Raw genomic sequence first — 19,606 nt, 5'->3', positions numbered from 1 at the left:
GTTAAACTGCACCAGCTCTTGGCCTTCGCAAATTCGCTTCTTGTTGTCTCGGGGACTCGAATAATTTACTTATTTACATTTAATTCAATGCAGTCAGGGCACCATAAGGGCATTATAGAGAGAAAGTTGTCGCAAAGAAAGCGAAAACAAAATGTGTACCAAGAGCATATTTGCTAGCGATAATAATTATACTATTCGAACAAAAAGTAGTCAGTGCAATGAAGACTTGAAAGCTCAGGAAATATAAACGGCCACTGCCAAAATTTGTTAAAACGACGTGTCGACTCCCAAACGGGAGCTCTGTTCACAATAAAAGCGAAACGAAGAAATTGTGCTTAAATACGGAACATGATTGATCTAACACATCTCGAATATACTGGGGGTAGATTACCATCACTGTGGTTTAGGATATTTGCTGTCGCTTGAGTAATCTACTACTCGAGATAGAGCCATGACGTTTTTTTTGTTGTTGTTGTTGTTTTTTTTAATCACACGCGCTTGGGGCTGGGGGTACCAAATGCTCGGCTAGCTCCTTCGAGGCCACCTGACGATTCCGCATGTCATTCTGAAGCCCGTGGAGTCTTCGAAAATCTCCCTCTCGCCGCTGTAAACAGCTGAGCACTCAGCACATGAAATGCGTATACGATGCCTGGGATCTTTTGTTTCTCAAGCTTTTCTTTAATTTGTACCAAAGAAAAAGCGGAACAGAAGAAAAGAAGGGCCAGAAGGTTGAATTTAGCTATGCCCAGTATGCTACTCTGCACTTTGGTAGGGGAGCAAAGGAAGAAAATGAAAGAAAGAGCGGCAATGAACGGGTTTTTCACGTGTCAATGGTCCCCTATATGGCAAAATAACCCAAGGCAAACACTTAAAATCTGTACTCGGGAACTAACCACGAGTAATTTAAAAACTCCAGGAGTGCCTTAACCGTTTTTCTTTGTGCTCAAGGTTTTGTCCAAGGCTCCAGGATCTTTGCTTCTGTAAGAGGACGAGAGTCAAACCAGCGGAATATAGCAGCCAAGATTGTGCGCTCGCGCTCAAATCGAGTGAAGTCACAAAGTATGGGCCCAATAGTTTCATCCCACCCACACTGCTCACATTTTGGAGGGCGTACCATTGTGGGGAGATGGGAATGGGCGTTAGTAAACGTCATCCCCAGCCACAGGCAGCACAACAGAGTAGCGTTACAGCAAGGGAGACCGAATGATAGTTATTGTTCAAATAAGGGGTCAAAATGGTGCGAAATAGATGTCCTGCCGCCGGGGTAGACCATGACAGTATAGTTATGTTTCAGGCTATCAGTCGGCGGTGTTTTGCCGCGTCGACTCTTGTGAGTGGTATCTGAATAATTTCGGTGGTATCATGGGCCGATCGAGCATCGCAGCTGTGACCCTCTTCTATTGCCAGGCGGTGCAGATGTACCTCCGCTACCATTTGCTCATGGATGTACCGCAGATGTTCGTCATGGCTCAAGGCAGATTGAAGGCACTGCCGGTCAGCTTTACAGCTACAGAATAGAGTCGAATTTTAGCTTTTCTTATTGCGGCAGGCGCACAGGTGCAGCGGTGGCGTAACGGCAGAACATCCGCCTCGCATGCAAGAGGACCGGGGCTCAAATCCCGGTGCCGCGCAATTCTGCACCGGATTAAAAAAAAAAAAAAACGCGTGTCGATGGAATTGCATAAACAGGCTTGGGGTGCGACCTGATGCCAGCAACGCACTCCCTCACCAGAACAGCAGTTGGCCACCCTGGTGCAGTAATTGGCCGCAACCTCTCATGATAAGCTCCACAAAACCCCGGCCCTCAGTCACCAGCGCCTGCGGAACAACTGACCACGGCGGCGGTCAGACCTGTGACGCAGCAGGGGGTGCAAAGAATGCCTGGCTCCGCTGGACAGGCCGCCATTGGAAACTGACCCTGGCAACGTTTAATGCTAGAACCCTAGCTAGTGAAGCTAGTTTAGTAGTGCTCTTACAGGAATTAGAGGGTATGAAATGGGATGTCATAGGGCTTAGTGAGGTTAGGAGGCGGAATGAGGCATATACTGTACTGAAGGATGGGCATGTACTGTGTCATCGAGGTTTACCAGAGAGGCGACAATTAGCAGTAGGTTTCCTTGTCAATAAGTATATAGCAGGTAATATAGATGAATTCTACAGTATTAATGAGAGGATGGCAGGCATCGCACTTAGGCTTAATAAGCGGTATAAACTGAAGGTTGTACAGGCCTATGCACCTACATGTAGTTATGATGACCAGGCAGTTGAAAGCTTGTGCGAAGATGTAGAATCGGCAATGCGAAAAGTAAAGACGCAGTATACTGTACTAATGGGCGACTTGAATGCCAAGGTAGGGAAAAAGCAGGCAGGAGACAAGCCAGTAGGTGACTATGGCATTGGTACTAGGAATAGCAGGGGGGAGTTACTGGTTGAGTTTTCAGAGCGCAATAACTTACGAATCATGAATACCTTCTTCAGCAAATGGAAGAACCGGAAATGGACAGGGAAATGTCCGAACGGGGAGACTAAAAATGAAATCGACTTCATAATGTTTTCAACCCCCGACATCATGCAAGATGTAGAGGTAATCGAGAAAGTGCGGTGCAGTTACCACAGGATGGTGAGGTCCCGAATTAGCCTAAATCTGAAGAAGGAACGCCACAGATTAGTAAGAAAGAAACCCATCAACAAATTAGCGGTGAGGGGGAGGGCAGAAGAGCTCAGGATCTCGCTACAGAATAGGTATTCAGCTCTAACCGAGGACGGCAACATTACCCTGGAAGCAAGGAATAATAATTTCAGAGATATCATTACTGAGTGCGCGGTAGATGTAGGCGGCAGGATAGTGAGAGAGGATACCGGTAAGTTGTCTAAAGAAACGAAAGATTTGATTGAGAAACGCCAGAGTATGAAAGCTTCCAATCCAACAGACCGGATGGAATTGGCCGAGATATCAAAGGCAATCAATAAGCGCAAGGTGGCCGATATAAGGAAGTATAACATGGAGAAAATTGAGCATGCTGTAAAGAACGGGGGAAGCCTTAAAGCGGTAAAGAAGAAATTGGGCATAGGCAAAAACCAGATGTTTGCGATAAGGGACAAGGCGGGCAACGTCATCACGAATATGGATAAGATAGTCAAAGTAGCCGAGGAGTTCTATACAGATCTCTACAATAGCCACAGTAGTCAGGACCGTAATGAGATGGGCAGTAAGGAAAGACAGTCAGACGTTCCACCAGTGACGAAGGACGAGGTCAAGAAAGCATTAGAAACAATGAAAAGGGGGAAATCAGCTGGAGAGGATCAGATAACTACAGATTTGCTCAAGGACGGGGGGGATATCGTGCTAGAAAAACTGGCCGCCCTGTATACACAGCGCCTAGTGTCATCGACGGTACCGGAACCATGGAAGAATGCAAACATTATCCTCATTCATAAGAAAGGGGACTCTAAGGACCTTAAAAATTACAGACCAATCAGCTTACTGTCTGTTACCTATTAAGGTATTTACTAAGGTAATTGCTAATAGAATCAGGACAACCTTAGACTTCAGTCAAGCAAAGGATCAAGCAGGGTTTCGGAAACGGTACTCTACTATCGATCATATCCATACCATCAATCAGGTGATAGAAAAATGCTCGGAATATAACCAGCCCTTATACATAGCATTCATTGATTACGAAAAAGCATTTGACTCAGTTGAAACCTCGGCTGTCATGCAGGCATTGCGAAATCAGGGGGTAGACGAGCCGTACGTGAAAGCGCTGGAAGATATATATAGAGGCTGCACAGTAACCATAGTTCTGCATAAAGGAAGTAACAAAATTCCCATAAAGAAAGGTGTTAGGCAAGGAGACACAATCTCCCCAGTACTATTCACAGCTTGCTTAGAGGAAGTATTCAGAGACTTGGAATGGGAACAGTTAGGGATAAGGGTAGATGGGGAATACCTCAGTAATCTGCGATTTGCTGATGACATTGCCTTGATAAGCAAATCGGGGGATGAACTACAAATAATGATTGATGACCTAGACAGGAAAAGTAGAAAGGTAGGCTTGAAAATCAATATGCAGAAGACTAAGGTAATGTTCAACAGCCTCGGTAAGGAACAGCAGTTTACATTAGGTAGCGAAATACTGGAAGATGTAGGCGAATATGTCTACTTAGGACAGGTAGTAACCTCAGATCCGGACCACGAAAAGGAAATAACAAGAAAAATACGATTGGGATGGAGCGCATTTGGCAAGCACTCGCAGATCATGACTAGCAGCTTACCGGTATCACTCAAGAGGAAAGTATACAACAGTTGCATCTTGCCTGTACTCACCTATGGGGCTGAAACGTGGAGGCTAACCAAGAGAGTTCTACTTAAGTTGAGGACAACCCAGAGGGCTATGGAACGAAAAATGGCAGGGGTAACATTAAGATAGAGGAAGCGTGCAGAGTGGGTCAGAGAAATAACTCAAGTTACCCACATTCTAGTGGAAATTAAGAAGAAGAAATGGACATGGGCAGGACATGTAGTGCGAAGAGAGGATAACCGATGGTCGCTTAGGGTAACAAACTGGATTCCAAGGGAAGGAAAGCGTAGCAGGGGGCGGCAGAAAGTTAGGTGGGCGGATGAGATTAAGAAGTTCGCAGGGGTCAAGTGGATGCAGCTAGCACAGAACCGGGTTAAGTGGAGAAATATGGGAGAGGCCTTCGCCCTGCAGTGGGCATAGTCAGGCTGATGATGATGATGAGCAATACTTCGCCAGGTTGCAGCCCATCGCGTAGTCATGGGAAGGGCCCCTTTTTACTTTGAACAGCCGTTAAGAAGATGAAGACTAAAAAGAAGACAAAGACGAAAAAGATGAAGACGAAGACTAAGAAGACGAAGAAGACAAAGATGAAGAAGGCAAAGACGAAGACGAAGAAGACAACGAAGAAGAAGGCGGAGAATGCTCGGTCACCCGCAGCTAATGCTATCGCTCCACATTCGGTTCAGCAGCATTGAGCCCTTCTCATTTATATGTGGGCTGGTAGCTTACGCTCTCGCGTCATACTCTTAAAGGATGAGCTTACGTGTCCCCAATAATGTAGCACCTTACACTGATAGGGCTAGATAGGGGATTTAACGTAGCAGGCAAAAGAAGCTTCCGCCGTTGCTATCACAATTCAACTAGGGGTAACCAGAGTTAAACCATAACTAATTTTTTAGATTTGTTATTTACAGTGGAATTAACTGCCGCCAGTTGAGACCCAGTAGAGGTAGCATGGAGTGAAATTCGTGGCTAATTTTGGCGTACCTCGCAGGAACGACCCCAGCGCAAGAACTAGTTGACGCTACCGAATAATTCGTATAGACGCACGCGACTACAGTGCCAATAGTCAAATTGTAGCGGGGACAGAACCAGTCGCTCAAGACATGGCGTTGATAAATTTGACGTCTTCGCTATCCCGTCACCACCGAGCTCTTGACAAGGCCAGTGCACTCCAGCACCTACGTGACAACTACGGATGGCTGATAAAGGGCCGGAAAATAAAGCTTCGAGCGCAGATATTAGTGGAGTCACGTGATGACCCCTCATCACATTATCATGACGATGCGCGCATATTCATTTGCTAATCCTTTATCGTACATCCAGTAATCGTGACGCTTTCTGCTAAAAAAAAAAGAAGGATATGCATCGGCGTTGTTCGCTTCTCGATGGTGACGGCTATCTAGGCGCACACATGGGAGCCACAGATACCATAATGGAGAGGCAGGTCGTGCTCCCGGGCAGTAATCGTTTGGAATGGACGAATGTCGCTTTGCTAGGACCTTTGCAAATGCTCAATGTGGTTTCCGCAGAGGCATATGTGCAATTCTTGAAATATGGCGTATGTGCATTTGCAAGGATTCTAGAGCACTTTATGTCGAAAGCGCGTTGTCTTTGACGATTGAAATGCTTCCCGCTGTTGATGCTCTTCGAAGAAGACCAATGCAAGTGTGAAAGACTTGAAGCTGGGCGGTCCGGAGGGTGTAAAAATTTGCATCCACGTGTTTGAAGGCACGGGTCTACTGTACCGTAAGAATCCTAAAAATAGTGCTCTGTACAACTCTGTATTGTTGGTTATAGGCCCAATGACAGATTCTACTCGCATTTGGAGCCCCGTTATCTCCTGCTCCGTAACTACAGGGGTGTCACCCGTTATTAATTAAGGGGATTATTAACGATGCGCCCTTAACGGTGCGCACACTCCCAGACACCCTTAGAGTGAGTGGGGGTAGCTGTTCCGGTCGCAAAGGAGATGCCCTCGACCTGCGTGGCAAGCTCAGCCGGAATTCAACTACCTTGTAGTGACAGAAGGGGGTGGCCGTTTGGTGCCCAGCTATCGCCGGTTCAAGCCACAGTAAGGCTCGGAGTCAGAAGTAACAAACAAAACACAGTTTATGCACAGCAAGAGACGATACAAAGGAATACACAAGAACACTTGAAATGCGCAGACGAGAGGTTCACAGAAAAACAAACGCTAAGCACGCGGCTACAGAGATATTCGATAACACAGAGGCTTTACAATACAAAACAAACACGAGAGAGTTACATAAACAAACACCAAATTGTTCACCGGGCATTGTTGCGTCCGACGCCTCAAGAGTCACGATGTGGCCGCCATACAAGACGAGCGCCGTTCCCTTGCAGGTCTGTGGGCTTGCCAGCAGCGGGTGATCCCCGGGAGTTCAGCCGAAGCACAGGCGAACACGTCGCAAACACTGACTGACTGACTGACTGACTGCACAAGCGGCGCGGTCTCTTTAAATAGGGCGCGCCGCGTCTGTCTGTTAACCCGCGCCAAAGCTAGCGCGCACACACACTTAGTTTCGCTGGTTAGAGCGCTCCCTTCTCCTCCCGTCGAGCCGCGCGTCGTCATTGGCTAGGTCCCATAGAAGGTTCTGGATTTTTCTGGCATCTTCCAGACTGATGAGTCACCCTCATCGCCGGGTGATGGGAAAGAGGGTGACGGCGACACGTACAAAGCTACGCGCTCTCTCGCGCGGGGAAGGAGGTTTTTCTCGAGCTTTCCATGCGACGCCGCGCGGGCCTCGCGCCGTGCCGGCTTGATGAAAATGTGAGCCGATTTCGTGACAAGGGGTGAATGCGCTAACCGAAGATTTAGTGCATGTGTCCGCTTGAATAGGGCTAATATTTCTCATTACTGGGAGAGTAGGAAATTTTAGGAATTGAGGTAGGAATTGGGTCCCCGATATTGTCAGGTGGTGTAAGGGTGGCTAGCATTATGGGTTTATGGCAAAGCCACAAGAATACTGTATGCGTTTACGACCGTGTACTGTGGCAGAGAAATGAGTGATGTTCTTGATAATCTAAAATAAGCTTTGGATCGTCTTACGCTATTTAGCAGCGAAGCAGTATGGTGGTGTGCTTGATACGAGGAGTAGCTGCTGAGACGGGCGAAATAGAAACTTCTCATAAAGGCTGCGCTGCTTAATTGGACACAGACAAAGGATTGGACAAACGATGAGATTTGTCCCCAGCGTGTGTCCCTCAGCGTTTCTCCAATCCTTTGTCCGTGTCCAACTAAGCAGCGCAGCATTTATGAGATGTTCCAACTAGCCCAGTCCCAAGCACTTCTTGAAATAGAAAAGGTGGCATTGCAGATGGCAGGAGGTTGGTGGCCCATATCCAGCATATGTAACATAGAGGTTAACGGAAGGGCGGGCAGCATAGCATACAGCTGTAACTCATCGAGTCCCTGTCTGTTTTGATGAGGAGTGTACATGTGCTATTTGGGCAGATGCGACGTTGATGATGCTGGCGCGGCAAAAATGAAGTGGTCGTCAGTGAGCCGCGAGTACGACCATGTGTAGTAGAGTCTGTGTAAACAATGAAAATGGAGAAGCATCTTTGCGACCGATTTTAGCCTGGCACTGGTTCACTGGGAGCATTCAATCGAACACACCGTTGAAGTGCCACGATATATGCGAGACCGCAGAGAGAATTGACGGCGCACAGCGCCTCGTGATTTCTTTCTTCAAGAGTACAAAGGGCGGTTTTCACTCGAACGACGCGGGATCTCATCGCGAGGACTTCCCTGTTTGCGCCGAGAAGTCATATTCTGTCGGTGCTCGGGTCTCGGCTTAAGCAACCGGCGCTGAAACGTTCTGTTAAAGCTGCTGTAGGTGTGTATCGAAGAAGAATTGTAGAGAGGGATTAGGAGGATCGATGCTGCGTGCCTCGAAGCGAGCGACACATTGTAAAAAATGTGTATGTAATTATGTCCATTTTCCGACAAATTTGTATTCTGATGCAGAGAATGTGTGCAATATGTCAAAGCAGAAACACGTTTGCGAAAGAAACAGTAATTCTGTTTCCAGTCGAAACCTTAGTTGGAAGGCAAAAACATTGGAGCTACATGTGTCAACCGTTCATTTTTTGTTGCTAACTCATTCTTGCGCTAGTAGAACATGCATGCTAAATAGAAATCGAAATGGCATGACAGGAATGAAGCGTTGAAGAACGATCGCATAACAATTTTTATAAGAAAAAGTGGTAATAGGGTCGCCACAATAAGGTACGTTAGTTGTGCCAACGAGCGCAGAGTGGGTGAAAAGATAAAGGAGGGCAGGCTCCCTGATACAGTGCTAACTGTTGTGTATGCGGTCGTCCCACTCGTCTTTTCGGTGGCTGGACAACAGCTCTTGCGAGGGAAATTTATGCACGTCATCGCGTGTTGCCAACGCCCAAAAGAATGATTTTCGCGTAATGAGGCTAGTAATACTTTCTCATTTAAATTATGTTTATTTATGGAACGGATTAGCTTTGCGCAATTTTTCTGTTTAACTGAGGAAAGAAAAGAGAGAAATATATAAATTTCTGTTTGGCTGTAAACAGGAAAAAGTGTGCACTGATAAAAAGCTAAAAACAGGAAACATAGTGTAACAGATAATATTCATCAGTTTACAGAAACATTTATTTAGTTGTAAACTAAAAATAACTTATGAAATCACAAAACGAATTCAAAGCAGAAGACGTAACACAGCGGGAAATTCCTGGCAGGGGAGCTGCCAGGCAAAATGTGAAATTTTCAGGAAAGCAATTATTACAGGGCAGTTCGTGCCTGACCCTTGAGCACTATCCTATATTCACAAAGAAGACACTGCACGTGCAGGCAGCTCGCGAAAAAGATAAAAAAAAATCGCCTTCAGTTATAATGGGAAGATTGCCACTGGCATTGTTTCTGCGCTCCTCGCTGACGATTGAGGGTGTAGCGTGCACGTGAAATACCGACCGGGCAACTGCAGAGAAAATGTAACTCAGGTATCACAAACCATCGGCCCAATTCACGTGCCTTGGCAATGTCCGCCTACATAGGACGAGCGCATTGCAAACACCCTCCAATTTTGGCGGAGGGTTTGCGCGGCATGGGAAGACTTCACGAGAGGCTTCTGAATTCAGGAAGGCCACGCAAGTGATCCTGAGGCTATAGCACATCGTCTCACACGTTGCCCCCTCAATTAGAAGCCATATACAAAGTGGAGGCGCCCATACTTACGAGACTGTCTGGCGAAGACGTGAGAGTAGCGCACTTAATTGCGGCAGCCGCCGCCTGGCGCTGGCTTCCATTTCATTGCCACAAAGTGTGAGGCTGATAGTATACAGAAGGCTCACAGAGCGCCCTATGGTCTATACTTAGCCGGCGTATCGCTCGCGTCTCGATTTTTGCAGTGGACTGTAGAAATCTAGGTGGATAGTAATACCTGCAGATTGGGCTTGTTGGTGATTCAATATATGTTAAAAGCCCAAACAATGTAACAGGAACACCAGACGAGAAGACGATGCAACGAGCGCTTATTGTTTCATTCTCTTGTCTCGTGTTCATGTTATGTTATTTGGGCTGCTAACTTAGGATATATTGAGTGACAGTTCCGCTTTTTAACGAGTATAGGCGCACTGATTCCTGAAGCGAAACGTTTTCTAGCATTAATGAATAAGCATGTTCCAAAACGTATAGTGCTCATGACCGCAGTTCTGATAAGTACCTGACAAAATGATTGTAATATTTACTTCACGAGGAGGATTTGCTACATGCAGGTAGCAGCGCAAGTAATTGGAACACACGAGCCTTTGCTCATACAGGCCAAACACGCGCCTGAGACAATTTAATCAACGTAGGCTCGTCCCGTAATAAGTAAGCCAAGGCGTGTTTGCCGATTTAGAGCCCCCTCGGGTGCGCGATGGGCCCTCATCACCGCCCCGGGCACATGTGTTCCATTTAACAAACTCTCTCCCTGTACTCAGTTCACCGCACTCTGGCTGAAACAAAATGTGTTTGAGCCGATTACGCATACGTCATTTCAAATTATATACTTGTGGTATTAAGTAGTTCTGTTCAGGTAAACTTGATGGCTCTAGGCACGCTCCTTATCAGGAAAAGAACTAGGAAACTAGCCAGTAAGTATGCTAGTCACAAGGACGAAGAAATAAAGAGCGTTAAGCAGCAAGTGAAAAACATAGAAGGTAAAAATTCGATAAATTCGATGGAAAAGAAACAGAGTGTGGAATTATACCGAAAGTGGAAAAGGCAGATCAGGAAGGAATCTTTCGTTGATAAGTCAAGAGGAGTGCCCTACTTTTTGAAGCTAGATCAGGGTGCCTTAGAATCCGCAGCTACAAAAAGAAATGTAACCATGAAGATGACGCGCGTGCAGTATGATATATATATATATATATATATATATATATATATATATTAATGGCAACAGGAGATGTCTGCCTGTTGCTGAGCCTAGCATGCTACTCCCTATGAGGGTTGAGGGATGAGGGTGACAAAGTGTGGGAGGATAGGGGGAAATGAATGAGGAAAAAAAGAGAGAATCGGTGTCACACACTTTCACACGCACATAATCACACTCAGATGAGTTTAATAGGGTCTCGATCGACCCTGTCTCCTTGAGAAAAGTTAATAAGGCCTTTGTAGCTCGCGCAGCCGACGACCCATCGCACCAAGGACCCAGGATATGTTCAAGGCGCAAGGTTGTGTCTTAAGGATAAGCCTAAAATATTACGCAGTGTCCTGCGATTTGCAGTAAACCATTGACAGTAGGTTACCAAATGCTCGAAATTTTCACACACATCACATGTAGAGCACAGAGGGCTGCTCGCTATGCCTATTTTATGTAAGAAGTAGTTTGTGTAAGACACATTCAAGCGGATTCGGTGTAGGCAGTTACGTTGGCACCTGTTAAAACTGTGAGGAATTTAAAAGACGCAAGTGCGACCTATTCGGTGTAGAGGTCGATATTCATGGTCCGGGTCACATCACAGTGAGCGTTGTTATTGCCATGATTCAGTTTGCTACAAATCTTGCTGCATCTCTTCATGAGAATGCAATTGACAGTGTCCTTGAGAAATCTCCTGTTAGTGCGTTTGCAGCGTCGTCGGAGTAGTCATTGCCCGCAATGCCGCAGTGAGCAGGTAACCACTGTATTATAATGCTGTGACGCAGGTCATAGGCCTCAGTGTGCAGCTTATTTATGTCAGTAACGAGCTCTTCCGGAATTCTTGATGATTTAAGCAATTTTAGTGCAGCGCGACAATCGCTGAACATAACCCATGCTGAAGGGTGTTGTTGTAGATAATATATAATAGCTTCTCTCAGAGCTGTTAACTCAGTAGCCACAGCTGAAGTGCGGTGATTGAGTGTTGTCGAGATTATGGGGTACTTAAATATACAGAAACAATTAACCATCTTATGCTCGAATGTGATAGTATCCACCCGGAAGTCGATGTAGGCGCACTCACTGTTCTTGAGGACCTGGGGTTTAGAGATCAGAAGAGCGTGTTGTCGGGCTAGTTGGTTCTGCATAGTACATAAGAGAAATGCGCAACAACTTAGACAGGACACAGGAAGAAACACATACAACAGTTCGCGAGGTTTAGAGATACCCATGGCCGAGTGAATGAACCTGTGGGGGAAGCTAGTAAAAAACGATTGGAAGATTGGCGGCTTAAACGCAGAAAAGTGACATAATGTTAGTAATCTAGAAACAAAAATTCAATGAATAGAATGATGGTATAGTTAGCCGATCTAAAACAATACTTAGGATAGAAGGAAAAAAACGAGCATGATAGCAACTGCTACCACCCGGTTTAAAAAGGGGCACTCCTATATTCCATCCCATCCATTCCATCCATCCATAAATCACGTTAGCTGACGCATGCATTGTTATATACGCATCATGGGCGAAGAATAAAACAGTGTTGCTCGAGCTACGAGGTGGGCGTTCCACTTCGCGGTTCTCCGGCGTCCCCGGCGTAGTCGGTCAGGGCATGGCGGATGATGCAACAAAATTCTCATTTATTTTCTAAACAAGTGAGCTTCAGTGGCGCAATAAATATACTCGCACCAGTGTTGCGCAACGGAAAAAATATTGCGGCTTCCATTATGTCAGCGCTGCCACTTATGCGCTTCTGTACATTGATTCCTGATGCCAGATATAAATGTGTCACAGCACCATTGCTTTGTATAGTTGATTCCGAGGGTGCAAGGAAATTGTTTGTATTGAACACTGTACATCGAGAAAGACACGTCACGTAAAGAAAAAGGACGCAGCGAAGACACGGCTATAATTTCAACATTCCAGTGCGGAAGCGGCATTTCATTCAAGAGTCAACCTGCATGTGGAAATTTCGTAACTGCAGGCAACGGAGTGAACAGAAAATTCGATAACGGCACTCGTCAAAGCCATTTTGCACTACCGGGATAGGTCTTTACTTTTAGCAGGTCAGTGATATTTGCAACCACAGAAGTTGAAAAATTTGAAATCTATGCTTTCAGACCACATCCTTAGGCATTTCAGTATAGTTTTTGTAGTAAGATAACTAAGCCTGTCGCATTTATTTGGACGATATTGTGTCGCAGACAGGAACTCATGTAGGCAAGCGTTTAGCGAATTCCACGCACAATGCTTTATATGAAAAGTATAAGCACAAGTCTAGAAGGACCAGCCAAGGGACAAAGCGAACAGTGTCATGTGGAGCCAGTAAAAATACTGACGAAGAGACCAAGTATATACGGACTTCTATCTTGTGATACAAGGACATCCGTTTCTCCACTTTATCGCAAAACCCAAACACCAAGACAGCCACTTTAATGAAGCGTTGCGAAGAGCTTTTACTTCCTTGCTTTGAGCTTTATTGTCTAGTTCACGTTCCAGAATCATTCTGTCGCTGAGCTTCTTTTCTCGTCAAATCACGCAGGCATTTTGAGTTTCTTCGCGTCGACAATAGGACGGTTTAACGTGGTTCATTTGATGCTGAATCATGGCAGGTCAGGAAAAGACATCTAATTGATAACCAATAGAGTAGGCGGAGCAGAATGTAGCGAGATCTAAGATCTCGATAGCTTTCGATTGGCGTTTGTAGCATTTCATTAAACCCTACGGGCTGAAAAAGAAAAGAAAGCAGCGTAAGCAAATTGAATATCGGGGAAATATTTATTCCTTAAACATTGTTTATGTTTCAGAAAGAAGACTGAGAAGAAAAACATCTAAGGCCGCACGTCGCCTACCACGCGCGAACCATGTATAGGCATGCCAAGATGGCAGACCTAAATTGAGAAGTCACCACTGAGGTGATCAAAGTCAGCTTAGGTTGAATAACTGTTTCGGTCATGTTCCGACGAAATTATTTAGGGAGTTTGGTGGGCCAAATTTCAAGTGTGGTCCATCTAACCTCGGAAAGCACCACACGTTTGGTAATAGCAAGATTAGGTTGGACACCAATGTCTGTCAAGCTCTCGTAGGCCTGAAGTTTGGGGTTCCAGACTGCCAAGTCTTCCAAGTGGCGCACCAAAACTCGAAGGCCATCGTTGAGCCGGTCGTACTTTAATCCCGTTGGAACACAAATTTCGTCAAATTAAATTTCGGAGATCCAGAAAGCTAACTTAAGGTTGCAGACAGCCGCTTCCTGCGGACACGTTCTGCGGAGACCTGCGGAATTGCTTTGCTTTTTTTAAGAAGGGGGGGGGGGGGGGGGGGCAGGGCATTAACAGCCCCACGAGGAATGCTATAGCAGGGAAGCCTTCTTTCTTTTCTTTTTTTTTTTCTCACTATAAAGTGAAAAAAGGAGCCAAGGGAAAAGCTGTTCAAGCATTGCATGAGTTGTCCTTGGCCCAACTTATCAGGCACTGGCAGCAGCGAGAACAGCACAAAAAACAATGTTCTAGGACGCAGCTAGCTCATTCAGCACAAAGCAAAATATACAGCAATAAAACTGGAACACTAGCAAGTGGTACAAACATGCAACTTATCAAAATAAACTACATAACACTGCACCAATTGAGCGCATTACCACAATTCATCCACCATCCATCATCAGCCTGACTATACCCACTGCCGGGCGAAAGCCTCTCCCATATTTCTCCACTTAACCCGGTTCTGTGCTAGCTGCATCCACTTGACCCCTGCGAACTTCTTAACCTCATCCGCCCACCTAACTTTCTGCCGCTCCCTGCTATGGTTTCCTTCCCTTGGAGTCCAGTTTGTTACCTTGAGCTACCATCGGTTATCCTCTCTTCGCACATGTCCTGCCCATGCCCATTTCTCCTTCTTGATTTCCACTAGAATGTCAGTAACTTGAGTTATTTCTCTGACCCACTCTGCACGCTTACTATCTCTTAATGTTAGCCCTACTATTTTTTGTTCCATAGCCCTCTACGTTGTCCTCAACTTAAGTAGAACCCTCTTGGTTAGCCTCCAAGTTTCAGCCCCATAGGTGAGTACAGGTAAGATGCGACTGTTGTATTTTTCCTCTTGAGCGATACCGGTAAGCTGCTAGTAATAACCTGCGAGTGCTTGCCAAATGCGCTCCATCCCCATCTTATTCTTCTTGTTATTTCCTTTTCATGGTCCGGATCTGCGGTTACTAACTGTTCTAAGTAGACATATTCGCCTATACTACTTCCAGTGCTTCGCTACCTAACGTAAACTGCTGTTCTTTCCCGAGGCTGTTGAACATTGCCTTAGACTTCTGCATATTGGTTTTCAAGCCTACTTTTCTACCTTTCGTGTCTAGGTCATCAATCATTATTTTTAGTTCATCCCCCGAGTTACTTAGCAAGACAACGTCATCAGCAAACCACAGATTACTGAGGTATTCTCCATCTACCCTTATCCCTAACTGCTCCCATTCCAAGTCTCTGAATACTTCCTCTAAGCAAGCTGTGAATACTATTGAGGAGATCGTGTCTCCTTGGCTAACACCTTTCTTTATAGGCATTTCGTTACTTTGTTTACGCAGAACTATGGTTGCTGTGCAGCCACTATATATATCTTCCAGCACTTTCACGTACGGCTCGTCTACCCCCTGATTTCGCAATGCCTACATCACCGCCGAGGTTTCTACTGAGTCAAATGCTTTTTCGTAATCAATGAATGCTATGTATAAGGGCTGGGTATATTCCGAGCATTTGCTATCACCTGGTTGATGATCGATAGTAGAGTACCGTTTCCGAAAACCTCCTTGATCCTTTGCTTGATTGCAGTCTAAGGTTGTCCTGATTCTATTAGCGATTACCTTAGTGAAAACCTTATACGTAACAGACAGTAAGCTGATTGGTCTGTAATTTTAAGGTCCTTAGCGTTCCCATTCTTATGGTACACAAAATAATAAAGATTAGGTAAGTTTTAACGGATGAACATGGCGATGAGATCAGAAAGGTTCAGTTTAGAAATGTCGATACCTTGATTTATATAGTCATTTAGCATCCATGGTAACAGATTATGCGGCAATATCGACCGTAATTAGTCCGGCAGGTAGATATTTTACAAAATGGAGTAGACCTGGTGGTGTATTCTGGATCGGCTAAGTATAGTCTGTCAATGTCGGTAAGGGTATTGCTTCCGCACTTTTGTCTGATATATTCTCGTGATACCCTAAACCTATATAGCTCACTAGCTCTAATGAACTGTTTAAAACGTTTAGAAGTATATTGCAGGTATGGTACGTTAGCAATAATGCGTAGAAATTTCTTTTGTGCTATTAGTAACTTGTTTAGATTACCCTCTGTGGTTGTGCCCCATACTAGAGATGAATAATTTAGGTAGAATGCGAACAGAGACCTGAATATGATTAACTTCACTCTCTAACTTAAAAGACATCTGTTTGATTTACTATCCTTATCGTACTGCTCAGCCTGTTCTGCACAAATTTACATGGTCATCCCACTGTAGGTGTTCGGAAAAATGTACTCCAAGAATGTTAATGCACTGCATGATTTCTGTCTTCGAAGATTTAAATATTGCTATGAGGTGGCAAGCTGATGAAAACAGGAGAACAGGGAACAGAGAGATGTTCGATGACCGTGAGATGACGTTATACCAAAATGTTAGCGGGCCTAGCTCGAGCGCTCCTGCCTGCGCCACTGCACGCTTCTTCCACCTTCCTCGTCCGTAACAATTTTAAGTAAGTAGTCAAGGTGACCTGTTTACCTCTAGGTTGAAAAATTATTGGTTTTGTTTTTGTAGCATAAACCTTTAAGTGGTTATTTCTCGTCTATATATCTAACGCTCACAGGACATTTGTTTTACATCTGCGTCATTGACATTTGGAGATGGAATAAATATACTGGTGTCATCAGCATAAAGAATGAATTTAGTTTTTGACGCTATATTAATCAGATCATCTATGCACAGAATGAAAAGCAAAGGGCTCAAAATGCTATCCTGTGGAACGCCAGATATGATTTGCTTCTTGATCGAAACCAAAGTATTACCGGAAACAAGCTTACACCTATGTGAAAGATAGCTTTTCAACAAAATAAGCGAAAGCCCACGGATGCCATAATGCTGTGATTTTTCGAAGAGAATGTTGTGATAGATATAATCAAATGCCTTAGTGAAGTCAACAGATACACCTACAACGAATTGTTTTATCTAGAAATTGTGCAAAATATACTCTTTTGTGACCCAGAAGTGCCATTCTGTAGATAGGTTCTTTTGAAAACCGTACTGGGATGTTGTTATAATGCCATGTGTATTACAATATGAATACAAACTGTTATGAATGATTTTTCCAGGCCTTTAGAAAACACGGGAAGGATTGATATCGGCCTATAGTTGTTGACTTCATGCCTAAAACCCTTCTTATAGACAGGTATTACATATGCTGTTTGCATTTCTGAAGGAAATGTTCCCAAAGATATTAAAAGATTGTAGATATAGGCAAGCACGGGGCTGATTTTATCAATAACATGTTTATATCAATAACATATCTAAGCTCAGTGTTAAAAGCAAGAAAAGAAACTGTGACATCATATCCGGCAAAGTTGCGCGAGGTCACGTATCGCGCACGATGTGGTAGTATTAGTTTTAATATTGACTCTGCAATAACAAATGTTTATTATGATGAACAGAGAAAAATAGGTATTTGAGCGTATCGTATTCCTTTCGAGTTCTTTTTTATTTCACGTACAGAGTTTATTGCTTTCAGTTCCATAAAATCAACATTGGGCCTGACGACATCCGAAGTGTGCTGTGCAGGAATCTCAAACGTTCTGCGGGTTACGGCTTTCATTGCATGAGCGGTCAAACTTCAGCGTAGTATGAGAGATCCGCCGCCAGGTTTCTGTCGAAATTGTAACCTGAAAGCTGTCGTAAGAAGCTGACGCTACTCTTAATCATCAAAAGCTGCCTGATTACACTCACTGCTTGTCAAAAGTTCATCTCTTGTCCCTCACTAGCGTGATGCGTGCCTGCTGCATCCATTCAAACCCTGCAAACTACTTAAGCTCCTCCGCCCACCTTACTTTCTGCCTGGCCCCGCTACGGTTTTCTTGCCTTCGAATTCACTCTGTCACCTCTAGGAACCACCGGCTAACCAGCATACGCATTAAATGACTTAGCCATGTTCATTTCGTCTTAAGTTCCACTAGAAGGTCATAAACTAGCGTTGTTCCATGACTCACTATGCTCGCTTCGTGTCTCTTAACGCTACACGCATACCATTTTCCGTTCCATAGCTCTCCGCACTGTCCTTCATTTAAGTCGACCTTTTTTGATAGCATCCGCGTTTATGCCCTTTAAGAGAGTACCGGTAAAATATAGCTGTTATATACATTCCTCTTGAGCAAACATAAACTTTTCCCCGAAAGAAACATCGCAGCGCGTCGCAACGCTGGATTTTGGTGACAAAAAAATAAGTCATACCTAAAGAAAGCAATCACCTGTGAGTTGCCGACAGTTTGTGACAGCCACATTGTTACTTTCTCGAAATTTTCTGAAATGGTTGATGCACCTCAGATGAATAGAGCAGAAGAAAAAGCGTTCCCTCCCACATCTGAACAAAGAGAGCCCGCGCCTTGAACACGGTTCCAAGAAGAAGGTTTTCTGAGGCAAGGATTAATTTCTCAGCAATGTTTCAAACTGCTTTTGCCAGAAGGATCTCACCCCCTGGGCCGCTTGAGCTTATTTTCAATATTTCTCGAAACAATCGCTCAGTCAAAACATGGGAAGAAATAAAGACCTCAATGTTTCTTTTGTGCAGTCGCCTCTGGTAAGCAACGTGACGTTTTAAAGTAATGGAAACGGGGGTAGCCCTAGGCGCTCGGGAGCCTTGATTCGAGATTTCAGAAAGCTTACAAACATAACAAGAAGGAGGCAGAGCCGGAAACTACGGGCCATTTCGTTTTTCATCTAGAGATAAATGAGCGCAATCCTTTCTGCGTTAAAAATTTATGGCACCGACGTAAAAAGCGCCAAAAGATGGAAAGAAAATGTAAACAATAGCCCAGCGGAACTGCTGCGGGCGAGGCTGCGATCAGAGCAGAGCAGCGTAAAATTTGTTATAGGAAGCCTGGAGTTGATGCTTGGACCACGCGATAAAGTCAACCTTTCTTCTCGGAAAGGCTCTGGGATGCCTGAATGCCCCCACAGTGCGCAGCGCATCAGCGGCTGTGAAACGCCGCGATATCTGCGCCGCGAGGACGAGCAAAAGTAAAGCAGGCCGCCAATCATGTTGGACGGAACTTTGAAATGGCTTTCCATATAATTCGTGGAAAGGTCAACCCATGCATGTAAAATCAGATCCCAGTGCAAAACGAAAAAGTGATAATCTACCTTGACTTTTCTTCCTATCAATTCCAGCGTGCATCAGTTCGTTAACTCAATCTTAACAATTCTCTGCATACACAAAAACAGGAAAAGCAAAAGTATGAAGTGTACAAGTAAAAATCTCAAAGCCTTGCGCGATAACCAGTATGCCGAGAGTGCTTCCATAAACACAAGGGAAAAAAAGATAACGAGTTCATTTTTTTAGTTTTCAGGCTGATGATATCACCAGAGAATACCTCCTACATTACCATCATGAGCTTTTTTTCGTGCCAGAAAGCACCGCCCCCGTCATCTACACGAAAATGTCTGCATCAGAATGAGCCTACTTTTGGTCGCTCTAATATTCCTCTGCCCCTTTTTGTTCATATGTATGCGTTGTACGCTAAAAAAAGAACCCAATCACGAAAGTAACGCATAAAGGCGCAAAGAATGAGGCACCCAGCGTAAGAGTTTTCAGCCATCTGAAAGGCAAATGACTGCGTCATCATCATTAGGACTAGCGGCGTTCCTCCCCTT

The 19,606-nt window shown here is 44.8% G+C and overlaps 1 protein-coding gene across 1 annotated transcript in view; it reads left to right on the top strand.

The window, feature by feature from the left end:
* LOC146187335 (cell adhesion molecule Dscam1-like) overlaps positions 1-19,606 on the top strand; it is a 668,136-nt gene that overhangs the window by 86,941 nt on the left and 561,589 nt on the right. The window lies entirely within an intron of this gene.

This window comes from Amblyomma maculatum, chromosome 6 (genome assembly GCF_055883805.1).
Source record: "Amblyomma maculatum isolate TAMU_Amacu chromosome 6, ASM5588380v1, whole genome shotgun sequence".
Classification (NCBI taxonomy): Eukaryota; Metazoa; Arthropoda; class Arachnida; order Ixodida; family Ixodidae; genus Amblyomma; species Amblyomma maculatum.
Note: the sequence above shows the minus strand (reverse complement) of the source record. Positions and strands in the feature narration are given on the sequence as shown.